This window comes from Lactuca virosa, chromosome 8 (genome assembly GCF_052849685.1).
Source record: "Lactuca virosa cultivar CGN04683 chromosome 8, Lactuca_virosa_CGN04683_v6, whole genome shotgun sequence".
NCBI lineage: Eukaryota > Viridiplantae > Streptophyta > Magnoliopsida > Asterales > Asteraceae > Lactuca > Lactuca virosa.
Window position 1 is genome coordinate 295,553,782 of NC_136433.1, and position 17,929 is coordinate 295,571,710.

Below are 17,929 nucleotides of genomic sequence, written 5' to 3' on the forward strand. Positions count from 1 at the left end.
TCCATGAGATAACGAACTCCGTCACCCTTGACTTCCAAGTTCTTTTCCATTCCTCTTAGGGCTTCACCTGTCATGTTCTCTGGCTTCAAGGCTTCCAGCTCAGCCTCCTTGATCTGCGTGGACAGGTGGGAATGGATAGTCATAGTTAGAGACTTTACTCGGCGGCCCGAGTACTCTTTCCGACTAAGGGCATCTCCTACCACATTGGATTTGCCGGGATGATAGCGAATCTTTCATTCGTAATCATTGAGTAGCTCTACCCATCGTCGTTGTCTCATTGTTCTGGAGGCTTTTGTGATCAGTAAAGACTGTGCATTTCGTACCGTACAGGTAATGCCTCCAGATCTTTAGAGCAAAAACCACTGCTCCCAGTTCGAGGTCATGTGTGGTATAGTTGACTTCATGGTTCTTAAGTTGTCTCGAGGCATATGATATGACCTTTCCTCGTTGAATAAGAACGCAGCCTAGCCCTTGCTTGGACGCATCGCAGTAAACTACAAAATCTTCCGTCCCTTTTGGGAGGGACAAGATCGGTGCGCTGCAGAGGGCTTGCTTTAGTGTCTGGAAAGCAGTTTCTTGTTTCTCCTCCCAGTTGAAGGTTATACCCTTCTGAGTCAGGGTGGTAAGTGGCTTTGTGATCTTTGAGAAGTTTTGAATGAACCTTCTGTAATAGCCAGCGAGACCTAGAAACTGACGAATCTCTGTTGGGGTTCGTGGGGTCTCCCAGTTTTCGATAGCTTTGATCTTGGAGGGATCGACATGTATCCCTTACTTGCTGACTACATGACCTAGGAATTCCGCCTTTCGAATCCAAAATTCGCACTTCGAGAACTTCGCATACAATTTCTCTGCCCTTAAGGTTTCCAAGACTTGTCGTAAATGTTGACTATGTTGTTCCTTACTTCGGGAATAGACTAGTATATCGTCGATGAAAACTATAACGAACTGGTCTAAGTAAGGTCGACACACACGGTTCATCAAGTCCATAAACATTGCGGTCACGTTTGTTAAACCAAAGGGCATGACTACAAATTCATAGTGACCGTAGCAAGTTATAAAAGCGGACTTTGGAATATCAGCCGCCTGGACTCGTAACTGATGGTATCCTTTTCTCAGGTCAATCTTGGAGAAGAAACTTGCCCTTGAAGTTGATCGAAGAGGTCATCTATTCGTGGTAGAGGGTATCAGTTCTTAACGGTAAGCTTGTTTAGTTCGCGGTAATCTATGCACATTCGGACAATCCATCCTTCTTCTTCACGAACAAGATTGGTGCTCCCCAGGGTGAGAAGCTTGGTCTTATGAATCCTTTGCTGAGAAGTCCGTTTAGCTGGCTGGATAGTTCCTGTATTTCTGATGGTGCAAGACGATACGAGGATTTAGCTGTGGGGGTAGCTCCGGGAATCAAGTCGATTTGGAATTCGACTTGGCGTTCAGGAGGAACTCCTGAGAAATCTTCAGGGAATACATCAGGGAAATCACAGACTTCAGGGATATCCTTGAAGCATTTTACTTCTTGTGTCATATCAACCACGTCAGCTAAGAAGGCACAGTAATCTTTGTGAAGATACTTCTAGGCCTCGACGCAAGAAATGATTTGAAGATTCGCACCGGGTTTGTCGCCATAGATAACGAGAGATTCGTTACTTGGCAGATTAAGACGAATGGATTTTTCATAACATAGGATATCAGCACGATGAAGACTTAACCAATCCATGCCGATTATAATGTCAAAGCTTTTAATTGGGACAGGCATAAGGTCAATTTGAAATGAATTGTTGTTTAGAGTAAGTGTGCATCCTATGTATATGTCATTAGTACTCCCGGGCTTTCCGTTTTCCATCTCTATTGTGAATGTATCTTTTAATGATTGGGGATATTGTTTTAGTAGATGTTTGAATTTATGGCTCATGAAGATTTTCTCCACACCACTATCGAAAAGAATGCACATGTAAGAACTGTTGAGAAGAAACGTATCGGTAACCACGTTAGGATCTGCCATCGCTTCTTCATGGCCAATTGCAAAAATTCTCCCCACACTGCCAACATTATTTGTCTTTGGGCAGTTTCTCTTGAAGTGCCCGATTTCGCCACACTCATAACAAGCTTGACTTACTCCCGCGGCGGGGACTTGAGAGATAGGATGTGTTGGCGCTTTACAGAAACTGGTGGTATGCCCCTTCTTGTTGCAGTTTCTGCAGTGCATTTCCCTGCAAACTCCCGTGTGATGGAAGTTGCACTTATTGCACTTTGGCAAAGTTCCAGCATATCGACTCGGAGTTGCTGGAGTAGCAGAAACAGTGGTAGGTGTAGAAGTAGGAACAGTAGCAAGAACAATAGCAGTGTGCACTGCCACAGTTTGTTGTTTCTTAGAAGGCTCTTGTGATGATTGTGCCTTTCGTTTATTCAAGAATTTCTTTTTGCTTCCTCCTTCTTTGGGCTTTTCAAGAACGGCTGGCATGGAGCCTTGACGAGCTCGATGATCTACAAGTGTCTGAGCCAGATGCTTGGCACTGTTGAATGTAAGTGGATTGGCGGCAATAACGTTTACTTGAGTCGGGGGAGTTAGTCCCCAGATATACCTCTCCACCTTTTTACTCTCCGGGGTGACCATCCCGAGACATAGTAGAGCCAGGTCACTGAATCTGGCAGTATATGCAGCAATATCGGAGTCCTTCATCGTCAGACTCTAGAGTTCCTACTCTAACTTTTGTATTTCACCTTTGGGACAATATTCTGCCAGCATCAGAACCTTTAAGTCTTCCCAGTTCATGGCATTGGCGACTGGGAGAGATAACGAATTGACATAGTCGTTCCACCAAGAGAGGGCTCTGTCTAAGAAGGTGCATGCTGCAAACTTTACTTTGCTTGCTTTATGGAAAACACAGATTTCAAACACTGATTCGGTTTTCTCGAACCAGCGTGTCAGAGCAATGACACCTCCAGTGCCATTGAAATATTTCGGTTTAGCATTTGAGAAATCTTTATACGAACACTCCCTTGGGTGTCCAAGACTTTCCCCGTGATTTGAATTATGAGCACTACTGCCGGCTCCACTAGTACCACTAGCATTTATTTGCGTCATGGCAGCAGCCACGGCGGCGGTTACTGCTGCTTGGAAGACAGCATGATCATACTGTGGAGGTGGTGGAATTGGTGGATTGTTGTTGAAACGCCTATTTGATTTACGTGGCGGCATCTTTTTCTACAAAGTTTGAAGAGGAAAATATGTTAAGTTCTCTATAGTAGTTACGAGTTAGGTAATATTGAACAAGATATATATTAGTTCTAAACGTATCATATCCTGACTTTCATAATGTTCTGCGATTCACAATAGAAGTCTACTAATATAAGTAAAGAATCGTTGATGCCATTATAGCAATACTTGTAATAAATTTGTATAGTGTGTTCCATACCAGGCCTCTCTATAATTTCAATGTAACGACGTAATTTTTCAAAACAATTTTTCATTTTTAAATCATACTTTTAATCACACGATAATCATAAAACATAATGTATTCACTGTGTCATAACAAAACATGTCCCAGAATCTCAATAACATAAACTCCGTAAGTGTGTACGAATCATGCTGGCGCCTTCCCGCGATCCTCGCTAGTACCTGAACCACATATCATAACAACTGTAAGCATAAATGCTTAGTGAGTTCCCCAAAATACCACATACCACACATACGCCTTTCCAGGCCATAACTCTGTAGGATCTTCCGATCCATGTGTCTCAGGGACATCCGTCCCAAATCCCGGTAGACCTTCCGGTCCTACCCGTATCGACCTTCCGGTCCATATCATCTTGACCTTCTGGTCCATACCATACATAACATTCATAGCACATACATATCACATAACCACATATAGCACATACATCTCATAGCATACAAGACCTTCCGGTCACACATAAGTACCCTTCCAGGTACAGTATAGTGAGAAGACTCACCTCGGGTAACTCAGTAATCTTGAACACGGTAAAATCTGCTCTAGCCTCCGCCTAATCACATGGAATAAGCACTCTAATCAATACAACTCTCAAGGCTAGACTGTTCCCTCTCTTAGCACTCTCAAAAGGGTAAAAGACCATTTTACCCCTCTCATGGCTCAAAGACCCAAATGTTGACCAAACCCAAAAAGTCAACAAAAGTCAACTCTCCGGGTTACGCTGAGAGTACCGAACCTGTACGCTGAGCGTACCCGGTGACCTCACAGAAACGGGGTGCCCGACCCCTTACGTCGCGCGTACTGGGATTACGCCCCGCGTAACTCCCAGTTTCAGATTCTAAGCTCTTGAGGTCTTAAACAGTTAAGTCCCATGTCCAACTTCTAGATCTGACCATTTCTAAACCTCTTAATCCATAAAGTTGGTGAATTTAAGCCTGTGCATGGCTGGACAAGTCACTAACACCCATAACATTCCATTTCCCAACTCTAGAAAGCTCATAATTCAAGCATGACCTCATAACAACGACCAAGATGGAATTTTTATGGATCTATAACACAAATATCACTGAAATGGGACAGATCTAGGTCCATGGAGTACATTACAAGCATAAAGTCTCCACCTTTGGGACTTTTAGCCCTAGAAATGGTCCATGCAACATTAAACCAAATAAAGAGTAAAGTTTTGAACTTTATACCTCTAGATGAAGCTCCTTTCTCTGAAGATCTCAGATCCAAACTTGCACTTCAAGCCCTAGCCTCCACAAGCTCTTCTCCTTCTTCTTCACTAACACACCAAGACACTTTTAGCTCCAAAATACACACACTCAAGCTAAGGACGATGGAAGGCTCTCTCTTAGGGTTTCAGTCTCTGATATGGAGGCTGAGAAATGAGCCTTAGCATCCTTTAAATAGTGCACAAGCCAAACATTTAGGGTTTGCATCTGGACCCGTTACGCCCAGCGTAACCCTGGGTACGCCCAGCGTACCCAGGCGAGTCCGCGTCCAAATTAAGCGCATGATTACGCACAGCGTACTCCCCAGTACGCCCAGCGTACTCATTTGCTACAATAACTCTCTCAAGGGACCAATCTTGACAACTTGACAAAATGGAAGGGTTAAATAGCTTTACCTGAATTTTGGGATGTTACAATTCTCCCCCACTAGAACCAGACTTCGCCCTCGAAGTCTCATGCCGAAAACAACTCCGGATGCTGCTCCCGCATCTCTGACTCCGTCTCCCAAGTCAGCTCGGACCCCCTCCGATGTTGTCACTGGACCTGAACCAGAGGCACCTCCTTGTTCCTCAGAACCATGATCTTCCGATCCCAGATCGCGATTGGTCTCTCAGCATAATTCAGGCTCGCATCCACCTGAATATCCTCCAGCGGTACCACCGCCGACTCATCGGCTATACACTTCCTCAACTGAGACACGTGGAAGGTATCATGAATCTGACTCAACTCCGTAGGTAGCTCCAACCGATATGCTACCTTGCCTACCCTCGCGGTCACCCTGAACGGACCAATGTACCGGGGCCCCAGCTTGCCCCTCTTCCTGAATCGGATCACTCCTTTCCAAGGGGACACTTTCAGGAGTACGAAGTCCCCCACCTGGAACTCCAGCTCGGATCGTCGCCGATCCGCATAACTCTTCTGACGACTCTGAGCCGTCAGTAACCTCTGTCTAACCTGCTGTATCTGCTCTGTCGTCAGCAGCACTATCTCAGTGCTACCCATGACACGCTGTCCTACCTCTCCCCAGCAAATGGGAGTCCGACACCTCCTCCCATACAACAACTCGAAGGGAGGCATACCAATACTAGAATGGTGGCTGTTGTTGTAGGAAAACTCAGCCAACAGCAAGTATGTGTCCCAACTTCCTCCGAAGTCCAACACACATGCTCGAAGCATGTCCTCGAGCGTCTGAATCGTCCGCTCACTCTGTCCGTCCGTCTGGGGGTGGTAAGCGGTACTGAAGTGCAATCTCATGCCCAACTCCTCGTGGAACTTCTTCCAGAACCTGGAAGTGAAACGTACATCTCGATCTGATACAATCGAGATCGGTACTCCATGACGCGATACCACCTCCCTCACATACAACTCTGCCAACCTCTCAGCAGAAAAGCTCTCACTGATAGCAAGAAAATGCGCGCTCTTCGTCAGCCGGTCGACGATCACCCAAATTGCATCGACACCCCTCGCGGTCCTCGGCAATTTAGTGATGAAATCCATGGAAATCTGTTCCCACTTCCACTGGGGAACCTCAAGCGGCTGCAACTTGCCATGCGGACGCTGGTGCTCGGCCTTAACCTTACGACACGTCAAGCACCTCTCGACAAACCACGCGACATCCCTCTTCATACAGGGCCACCAATAATCTGTCTTCAGGTCCAAAAACATCTTCGTGGCCCCGGGATGGATCGAGAACCTCGATCTATGCGCCTCCTCCATCAGAATGGTATGTGCCCCGCCTGCATGCGACACCCAAATCCGACCCTGAAAGGTCATCAGTCCTCGACTATCGGTAACGAACTCGGACACCTGCCCGATCACCCGCTCCCTCTTGCGGTTCTCCGGTATCACGGCCTCTGCCTGGGCCTCCCGAATGGTGTCCAACACCGGGGTCATCACTGTCAATCTCCTACAAGTGCCTCGAATCGGGGCACTCTCCGCCCTACGGCTCAGCGCATCAGCTACAACATTAGCTTTGCCCAGGTGGTACAGGATCTCACAATCGTAATCCTTTACCACATCCAACCATCTCATCTGGCGCATATTCAGGTTGGGCTGATCCATCAGATACTTCAAACTCTTATGGTCCGTGTATATGGTACACCGAACCCCGTACAAATAGTGACGCCAGATCTTGAGGGCGAACACCACTGCCCCCAACTCCAGATCATGGGTGGGGTACCTCGTCTCATGAGGCTTCAGTTGCCTCGATGCATACGCTATCACATGCCCTCTCTACGTAAGCACCGCACCCAACCCCGATATCGATGCGTCACAATACACCACAAAATCCTCCATCCCTTCCGGGAGGGCTAACACAGGGGCTTCGCATAACTTCTGGCGAAGTGTCTCAAACGAGGTCTGCTGCTCCGGACCCCATGAAAAAGCAACACCCTTCCGGGTCAACCTGGTGAGAGGCACGGCAATCTTGGAGAAATCTCTGATAAATCTCCGATAATAGCCGGCCAATCCCAGAAAACTCCTGATCTCGGTGGGAGATCTTGGCACCTCCCAACTCATAACCGCCTCAATCTTGGCCGGATCGACCAAAATCCCATCCTGGTTGACGAGATGCCCCAAGAACTGGACCTCCCGTAACCAGAACTCGCACTTGGAGAATTTGGCATAAAGCCTCTCCGTCCTCAATACCCCGAGAATCTCTCTCAGATGCTCCTCGTGCTGCTCTCTAGATCTCGAATACACCAGTATATCGTCGATGAACACGATCACCGAACGATCCAACATCGGTCTACACACCCTGTTCATAAGATCCATGAACGCTGCCGGTGCATTGGTGAGCCCGAAAGGCATCACCACTAACTCGTAATGCCCATAACGAGTCCTAAACGCCGTCTTCTGGATATCCTCATCACGCACTCTCATCTGATGATATCTAGACCTCAGATCAATCTTGGAGAACCAAGACGCTCCCTGCAACTGATCGAACAAATCGTCGATCCTCGGTAATGGGTAACGGTTCTTGACCGTCAACTTGTTCAACTCCCGGTAATCAATACACATCCAGTGTGAACCATCCTTTTTCTTGACAAAAAGGATCGGCGCTCCCCATGGCGAGCTACTCGGTCGAATAAACCCATTTCCCAGCAGCTCCTGAAGCTGCGAGGATAACTCCTGCATCTCTGGCGGCGCAAGGCGATAAGGCGCCTTGGCGATAGGCGCTGCCCCCGGAACCAAATCAATGCGGAACTCTACCTGCCTCTCGGCAGGCACACCCGGCAACTCCTCGGGAAAAACATCCGGGAACTCACGCACTATCGGAACGTCATCCATCGAACTTGGCCTCCCAGCGGCCTCTCGTGTGTCCATCACATAGGCTACAAACCCGATGCAGCCCTGCTGCAAACTCTGTCTCGCTCTGGCAGCTGAACAAAACGCCGACCCACATCGGGTACCCTCGCCGTACACCGTAAGTACTCCCCCACTGGGGTCTCGTATCGTCACCAACTGTCGCTCGCAGTCTATGACAACCCCAAATCGGCTCAAACAATCCATGCCCACTATGACACATATGTCCCCCATCGCTATCGGGACCAGATCTATCGGGAACTCAACACCGAAGATCTCGATTACACAACCTCGAATCACATCCGTAGCATACACCGCTCGCTCGTCAGCTATGGAAACTCGTAAAGGTCGTCTCAACACCTCTCGTCGGCTACTAATGTGTCGACTAAACGCTATCGACACAAATGATCGACTCGCACCCGAGTCAAATAACACTAAGGCAGGTACAGAACTCACAAGAAAAGTACCTACGCATATCATAATATAAGCACAATATCTCATCTCAGCATAAATAAATAAAGAATACGTACCAGCCACAACATCGGGCGCTGCGCGGACCTCCTCCGCTGTCAACTGGAAAGCTCTCCCACGAGCCTTCTGTTGGATTAATGTCTAAGTCTATAACTATATTTGGTATGTTCTTGACCCGACCCGGCATGGTCCATTTGGGTTGCACTTCACCGGCACAATTTATATGGATAGTCTTTTGAGAATAGTATATTTATGATTTATATTAATATATTATAAGTTCTAATATATTAATATGGAATCATATTATTTAATTAGTATTGATCAAGAACTAATTTAGAATTAATTAAGTGATCAAAAAGAACTAATTAAATATGGACTCTTATATATATGAAATGGGCCAAGTTCATTTAGGTTGGGCTAAGCTTTCATGGATGGTCCATGGAGCTTTTAACCCATGGATCCTATGTAAATGAAAGGTCATGGGTATTAGGGTTTACATGGATGTAACCCTAATCCTCCATAATATATAAAGGGGTCCTTGGCTCACAAAATTGGCACAAGTGTGTGAAAATAAGAGTGGGCCGATTTTAGTGTGCATACATATTCTCTCAAGTTCTTCCAAGGTGTTTTGGTGATTTGTGATTCCATTTGAGGCTTCCACACTATTGGGGCTAAGCTCTTAAAGCTTGAAGACATCAAGCTACATCAAAAGGTATGTCATCTAACTAGAAGTTTGTAGTATAGGTGCTTCATAATATGCTAGTTAGGATGAAACCTTGGAATAGATAATATTTGCATGTATAATAGAGAAAACATAGATCCAAGGTTTATAGGGTTGCATGTACACCATAGGAGTGTTAGAATGCTCAAACCCCAACAGTGGTATCAGAGCCATGGGTTGTTTTCTGTTATATTGATGCAAATATTTTATTTTCAAAGTTGAAAAAAAAAGAAAAAAAAACATGACGTTTGTCAAATTTTAAGATAATTACTTGTTTTTGTGAAAAACTAATTATTTGTAAAATTTGAATCATTTGCTATATGAGTTGAATTAGGTCAAATTTAGTAAAAGATAAAATGATATGATTATTTTATTAGTTTTAAAAGTTTGATCTAAAGAGTTTTTTGAAACCTCCATAAGTTATGGATATGAAAAGGTTTTTAAAAAAAATTGATTCAAAGTTTTTTATGGAGTTACAAAACTTGGTCTTAATGTTTTAAAGAATTCCATAACTTGTTCTTAAGTTATGGAACATGAAAAGTTTCATCATAAAACAAGTATTTAACTCCATAAGTTATGGAATCCAAAAGTTTTCAAGAGTTACAAAACTTGCCCTCAAGTTTTGGAATTTGGAAAAAGTTTTTTTATGATAAAAAAAAAGAATTGAATTCTAAAACTCTTGGGTTCATAACTTAAACAATTAATTAAATGGTTTTAATTTTGAATTTAATAATTGGAATTATGATGTTTTATTGAATAATTCAATTAACTCTTATGGACTTTATTAATGGTTAATTAAAGCGTTTAATTAAAAGAGTATTATTAAATCCATAAATATATGGTTTGAGTTTAATTAAATTAAAAGTCTAGTTTAATTAATAGATTAAACCACCAAGTATTTTAAATGTCTAAAATACACCCTTATACTATTATAATATTTAAAGTTTAATATATTATATGTATAAGAGCAAGTCGTCTTACCATTAGTAGGCCTCATTCACGAAGCCGGTCTATAAGGGGGGTATAAGGTTACTGCCTATAAAATGGCAGTTTAATGGGTGTCCACTCTCACTCACCGCTTCCTTGACCGGTGGAGGGTCGTTAGCCGAACAGGTAGGACAAGGACTATAATTCTCCCTTCATTATAAGTATAATGATAAATACTAAGTAACTAAACACTTATAAATTCCCAATCTTAGTTACTTAGGAAAATGTGAATAAGGTGCTAATCCATGAAATTACACTTTGCACTTTGTTTAAGCTGTTAGTGGAGCGTGTGTGGTTAACCGGCACACTAACCTGGACTTAACAATGTTGGCAAAGGGTAACTTAATGTTTATCATAGTATCGTTGGAGCGTGTGTGGTTAACCGGCACATCGATTGAGGGGTAAATATTAAGGGTACCAAGTATATTTGCATGGTTACTTCACACCTTGTTTTGTGATCCTCGGCATCCCAGTCACAAAACCTGAAGGGCACACTCGAGATTGAAACATGCCATTGAAAAGTTCAATGAATCTCAAAAGAATCTAGGAGTTTCAAAACCAATTAAAACCTAATAATACATTTCGTTTATCTTGGTGGAAATTGTGAATCGTCATTCACCTACCTTCAAATATTTTATAGCTTGGATTACGGCATCCCTCTTCCAAGTTATAAAATAGTTTGTTGGGTCCTAGCCTTAATATATCATATCGGGTGTTATATTAAGGACTTAAATCAACTTTACGTGAATTTCTCCCATTGTTGATGTCTGGTTTAGACAAAAATGATCTTCCCAAACCAAGCTTTCCTAATGAATATGACTTCCCGAGTTTGGCTCATGGGAGTCATACTTCTCTTCCTCCACCTCCTCTAATTATTCTCCCTAACCCACAAGTTCAAGGTCACTCAAGCCCTAATGGCAAGCAAGGTCTATGTGTGATCACATCTTAGAGATGAAGTCACATATTGACAAGCCGGGAGAGTTGGGTGTCAAAGTCTTGAGAAAGTTGGATGTTCAATCACTTTCTAAGTCACATAGTGAGTTCCTTTGGGACTACTATGAAACAGACTATGACATGAACCTTAATGATCATATCTATTTGCTTGGTGCTGCTGAATCAGCAATGATTTGGAACGATAGTGAAGCAAATTTGATTAGAAGATCAACTTCCCAAAAACTTTATGGACAGTGACAATGGTGACACTGGAAATCCAGAAAAAGCATTCTCTTCCCAATGGAAAGGGATTGGCCATAGTCAACCCGGTTGACCAAATGGTAAAGAGAAAGGCTAAGTCTGAGATAGTCTCATTACCAAAGGGTCCATATGTTTATTTTGCCAAAGGAAGGGGCGTTGATTGCAAAGCTGTAAAATTTACCTAAGGATGTTAAAGTCAATAAGTTTGACTCTACATCAGGTAGAGCCCATTATCTAACTCTGTTAAGTTCTATTCTGAGATCCTCATTACATGATGTGACTGGGTCACATGTTGATGTTTTAAGAATCAAAGAATAGAGAGAAATCTTAAAGGAAGTATATGCTGATTCTGATCGCGAAGGTGGATTTCGATCGCATCAGAATTTTGAGCAGTTGCTTAAGAAGTTATGATATATTGCTAAGGAATAGATAACAACAATTTTCCATGAAGTTATGATATATTGCTAAGGAATAGATAACAACAATTTTCCATGTGGATTGTAAGGATAAGTTTTTCCGCAAAGTTTTAAAATAAAAGAAAATTGTTTAATTTTATTTATTTGAAGTATCCTTACAATGGCATTTGTGGAAAATTGTTGCTTATATGATTCCACTGACAGCAATATTGGAAAATGGATTTGATTCTTTCATTTGTGGTAGTGTCTAAATTTACCAAATTAGGAAAGTTCCTCATCACCCAAGTTTCAATTGGACCGAAACTTGGAATCATGCAAGTTGAATAGTATGATGAATGAGAACTTTCAAGCATTGGAAAATCAAGACTAATTACTTGTTCACATGGATGTGTGAGTCAAGTGAAGGACTAAAGGGATCGAGTACACATTCTTGTGCACTGGTCATGTCCACCACAAAGCTCGTTAAGACTATTTGATTTACTAAAGTTTAGTAAATATGGTTATACTTACAAGTTTAAGTATAATTCTGAAACATTGGAAAAGTCTCAATGTATGGCAGAACGAATGGGAAGAATCAAATTAGGCAGAAAGATAAAAGTTTCTCAAATCTGAAAAGATGGGAGAGTACTTTAGTATCATGTTTGTGATCATCTTAATGATTTAGAAATCATATCACAATTAGTCCTCTAATGGTCATCTTAGTGCATTCTTATGACTAAGAAGAGGAGTCATGAATTGTTGAAATGGTTAGATCAGGAAGATGAGTCATACTTCGTTCCAAAACAATTCTTAGAGTCATACTCCAAGATTGTAACTTGAGTGACATATCTTAAAGAAAGGTTTAAAACACTTGTCAAATGTAAGAGTAAAAGTGTCCTACTCTTGTACATTTGAAATTGGTAAGTTGTGATGTTTTGGATAAAACAAAGACCAACTAAGGCCAATTGTGTGAAGTGTTTGTCTTGATAAAGAATCCGCACTATCTCTTGAATATTTGGCAAGATAGTCTTATATGTCAAGAGGATAGTGGGAGTCTTAAAGATCCTAAAAAGAATTTCAAGAACTAATCAAGAATAAAACCTGAGGTTCTTCACTAGCACACGACATGAGGTTTATAACCTATCGTGTTGACGTATGTTGTGCCCATTCCAGTTAAAGTTGGCTTTGCATAGGAGTTCTGAAAGTTCTCAATTGGTTTCATAACAACTTGGAAGCAATGGCAGGCCCTGTACTGCCAGGTGGCAAGAAGTTAAGATTGCATAAGTTCAGTCCATATGAGTTTGGATTTGTCATTATCCTTGTCTTGTGACTATGGTTTTGACGATTCACATGGATAAGAACACATACACCATAAAATCTAAGGGTCATAAGGTTTCTCTCCGATTCATAAAAATGATGGTGAGGAAACACTTCCACCAAGTAGATTTGAAGCAGATGGCAAAAGGTCTAAACAATTGAGACTATGATTACGACATCCCTTTTCATAGTTCTGAAATTGTTTAGACACACATTCATGCTATCTAAGGAAAGGTGTATGATTTTGATAAAGTTTTATCAAAGCATCTCGTATCAGAAATCTGAACTTTGGTAAGAAAGTCAATAAAGTATTGATTTCTAGAAGTCCAGCTGATTTCTGAGTACATCTCAAAGCTAGTGGGAGCATAAGTGTTATGCTAATAATCATCATGATAGTGGGAGCATGATAATTATTGTTAGTGTTGCAAGTTAGCAATGTTAATTATAGAAAACAAAAGTTTCAATTCGTGAGGCTGCACGGATTGAAAAAGTTGTTTTGCTATAATTAAGGGAGAGGATATACTTCATTTCAGTTCTAAAGGCTTAGATTGAGACCTTAATCATCTTTAGTCAAGAATATATATATGAATTTCATGTTGGATTGGTTCAACTTAAGGAAATTCTATATATTGCATTCTCAAAATTCGATTATGATTACAGCATCCTTCTTCATAGTCAAATTTTGAAAACATGGCAAATAAAAATATCGTAGCAAAAGACTGGTCTAGAATCATGTCTTTATGTGAGACATCATGAATCGTGTACCGTTTGCTTTGGGTACAGGATCTATTGCATGTGCTATAATATTTTTCATTTCTAAATTTTTCCAAATGCCCAGAGGCATTAAGAAGGGAAAAGGTCTAGAATTGTATATGACTAAAATGATTAAGCAATTGTCGAGGACAATCTGAGGTTTACCAAAGATTGGTTGCTCAGGGACAGTTGGAAGTATAGTGCTAATTTTGGAAGGACCATACTAACATATTCTGAAAAGAGGCATCTCTTATTCAGAAGTGATAGTCAAAATGAGAATATGGAGTTGTCTCCATAGGTGGAAGTTATCTGTGTAAGATTAGAAAACTTAATGCAAGAAGCATGTCCAAAGCAATGTACTTTGAATATGAGACTTAGTTTCCATGGAGTTGATCTCCATTTGAATACCTTATAATGACTGTTGACAAGTCTTTGTGACTTTGTACATATTCATTACAGGAGGGTCAGTGCATATAAGTTTAAAATCTAAACAGATTTCGATAAATGATAGGAATTTGAAATTCTCACATTTTTCGATAAGGATTTGGGAGTGTGAAATTAGAATCATTGAAATTATGTTCAATTGGTTTCTTTCACAAAGTAAGGATCATAGACAAACATAGAGTGCATACTTGGTGTATGGCAAAGCTATTGTTTAAGAAAAACATAGTGTACATGCTTGGAGCATGGGACAACTAGTGTTTTTAATTCAAGTATAAAGTTGATAAAACCGAAACAATGAATAATGAGTAATCAGTATGGTGATAAATAAAAGTGTTTATTTATATTCATAGGGTTTGATACCATATTTGATTCATTTATTCTTGTGTTTCACTTCGCACGTTTTGACTTCCAGAATAACTAAGTCGCTCTTCCTGAATGATTAAGTTATTCAAACCATCCACAGTCGGTCATATGTTGGAAGTAGATATGAATCAAGACTGTCATGGGTTGGTTTGTAGAGGTCCAAGTTGGTGGACAAAGTGGTGCTACAACACTCATGAGTGCTCATATTCTTAAAAACCTAGAGATATGAGTTGTTACTATGAGTTGGTTATACATTGATTACACGAAAACGCATTGGTAACTCGATGTTATAAAACGTGCCTTTGTGTATGATTCAACAAGTAGTAGAACAAGCCATATGAGTCGAAGTTTATCCATTCCTTTTACCTTCGGGATAAAAGCGATATTTGTGGGCCCCTCGATGATTTAGCGATGACACATATGAGTGCTTGGCCAAGCCAGGACTGATTTGATTTGTTCAATCAGTCAGTCATCATAAATTGAAAATCGGGAAACAACAAATGGACAGAGAGAATGATTATAATCCATGTCTCAGTCCATATGATATCTAGAATGGAGGAATATATGATCCCTTATCTAATGGACAAGTCATTGACAAGGTCAGAGTTTGACAGCGGCTTTAAGAGCTACGATTGCCAGTTACGTTTTGAAGTCATACTCAATAATAGTTTTAGACTTATCCAAGTGGGAGACTGTTGGATTAATGTCTAAGTCCATAACTATATTTGGTATGTACTTGACCCGACCCGGCCCGGCATGGTCCATTTAGGTTGCACTTCACCGGCACAATTTATATGGATAGTCTTTTGAGAATAGTATATTTATGATTTATATTAATATATTATAAGTTCTAATATATTAATATGGAATCATATTATTTAATTAGTATTGATCAAAAATTAATTTAGAATTAATTAAGTGATCAAAAAGAACTAATTAAATATGGACTCTTATATATATGGAATGGGCCAAGTTCATTTAGGTTGGGCTAAGCTTTCATGGATGGTCCATGGAGCTTTTAACCCATGGATCCTATGTAAATGAAAGGTCATGGGTATTAGGGTTTACATGGATGTAACCCTAATCCTCCATAATATATAAAGGGGTCCTTGGCTCACAAAATTAGCACAAGTGTGTGAAAATAAGAGTGGGCCGATTTTAGTGTGCATACATATTCTCTCAAGTTCTTCCAAGGTGTTTTGGTGATTTGTGATTCCATTTGAGGCTTCCACACTATTGGCGTTAAGCTCGTAAAGCTTGAAGACATCAAGCTACATCAAAAGGTATGTCATCTAACTAGAACTTTGTAGTATAGGTGCTTCATAATATGCTAGTTAGGATGAGACCTTGGAATAGTTAATATTTGCATGTATAATAGAGAAAACATAGATCCAAGGTTTATAGGGTTGCATGTACACCATAGGAGTGTTAGAATGCTCAAAACCCAACAACAAGAACTCTCTCAAGGGACCAATCTTGACAACTTGACAAAATGGAAGGGTTAAATAGCTTTACCTGAATTTCGGGATGTTACATTCAATAAGTAATCATAGATTACCATAAGTAAGTAAATTGTAATCATGAAGTCATGAAATGAGTGTTAACTAAAATGCTTGTCAATTTCTTTGATATATTTGATACATAGTGTTTTGGAAAATTTGACCTTGATACTGGTCTATAATACATCAAAGTTTAAATGGAAAATATTGACAGCATTAAGATTCCCTGAATAGTATGAACACTAAGACACAGGGTTGAGTTTATATGTAGATAAGGTAGTATCTAACGCATATCTGCAATCCTAGTTTATATAAAAAATGTGAGTAGTGTAAACACTACTCGTGGCGGGCACTGCCCTGAGTATTGGACTCTGCCACATGGCACTCTGCTTCCATCAAACGCCTTTCTAATGTAGCCTGATGCTCCCGAAGTGCTCTTATTTCGGTTCAGGCAGCAGTCATCTCCTCTTGAAGAGTTCTGGTGCGGTTCTTGGTCTGATCATGGTCTTTGTTTAGATAGTGAATACGAATCGTGTTGGTTTCAGTGGTAGCACCAACCTCCATGACTCGGTTGATGGCCACTCTCGTTCGCTCATCATGGCGAGCAACACGACGTACTAATACAGGGAGGGCTCTGTCTGCTGAGCCTCCCCCATCAAGGTTATAGAAGCCTCTTTCCATTCCGTAAGGAGGGTGTTGGCCTTGTTCTTGGCTCCAGCTGTGTAAGTCTACGACCCATCTTGGTGTCCGTCCTTGAAAATCATGTCTGACTACGGGATATTGATTCGTCTGTGGTGGATTATAGACTTCAGGATCCGTGTCGGAGCCTTCTGAATCCTCTTCATCTTCGACTTCCATTATTTCTTCAGGATCCTCCTCCAGATCCTCTACAATCCAACCACCGTTTCCTTGATTTGTGAAATAGGGGTCTCCATGTAAGTGAAATCCTGCCATTGCGTCTGTGCGAGAATAGGAATACATGAAAACTCAAGAGCATGATACATGTTAAAGCCTAGATGTTATAGTTACAGTTCTTATAGTATCATAAAATACTCCTATAGTATTTTAACTTTATGTTTGGTTCTAGAGTTCTTCTGGTATATAGGTTTGGTAAGTTTTAGACTTGTTGCAACACCACAATTACTCCCAAACACATGTTGGTCATATCTCAAATAAATATAGTTGATCAGGCCATATTTATTCCAGATATGATTACATAACTGTCTAGGTTTAATTGTAGTGTCCAACATCTAAACACTTTTATGTAGTTCTCACTGTGATACTGTTTCTTGTATGTATGCATGTTAGTATACTTCTTATAAAATACTTAGATTTAAAAAGTGTACTTTTAGTCAGAGCGCTTCAGCCCCATTGTATTTATAGTTGTATATCTTTTATGGTTTGATATACTTAGTTCACTATAAACATTTCTCTGATACCAATCTGTCACACCCCCAAACCGGAACGGTGGAAACGTTCGGGGGCGGAGGACATCATGTACAGTATCACAACAATTGTATAATAGTAATCAAAGTACGACAACCATGTATTGATAAAGTATAAGTTATTACATATGTGTTCAAATCATTGTATATTGACACCAAAAATGTATAGTAAAAGTTAAAAGACATGAGTCTATGAAGCTCCGTCTTCTCAAAAACTCGTGGATGTACATGTTCACTGATTTCCTGAGAATACAACTACTTTTCAAAAGAGCGTCAACAATTAAGTTGGTGAGTTCATAAGCATTTTTGTAATTGAAATCTGTTTTCTGTTGTTTGAAATTGTAAGTATGTTT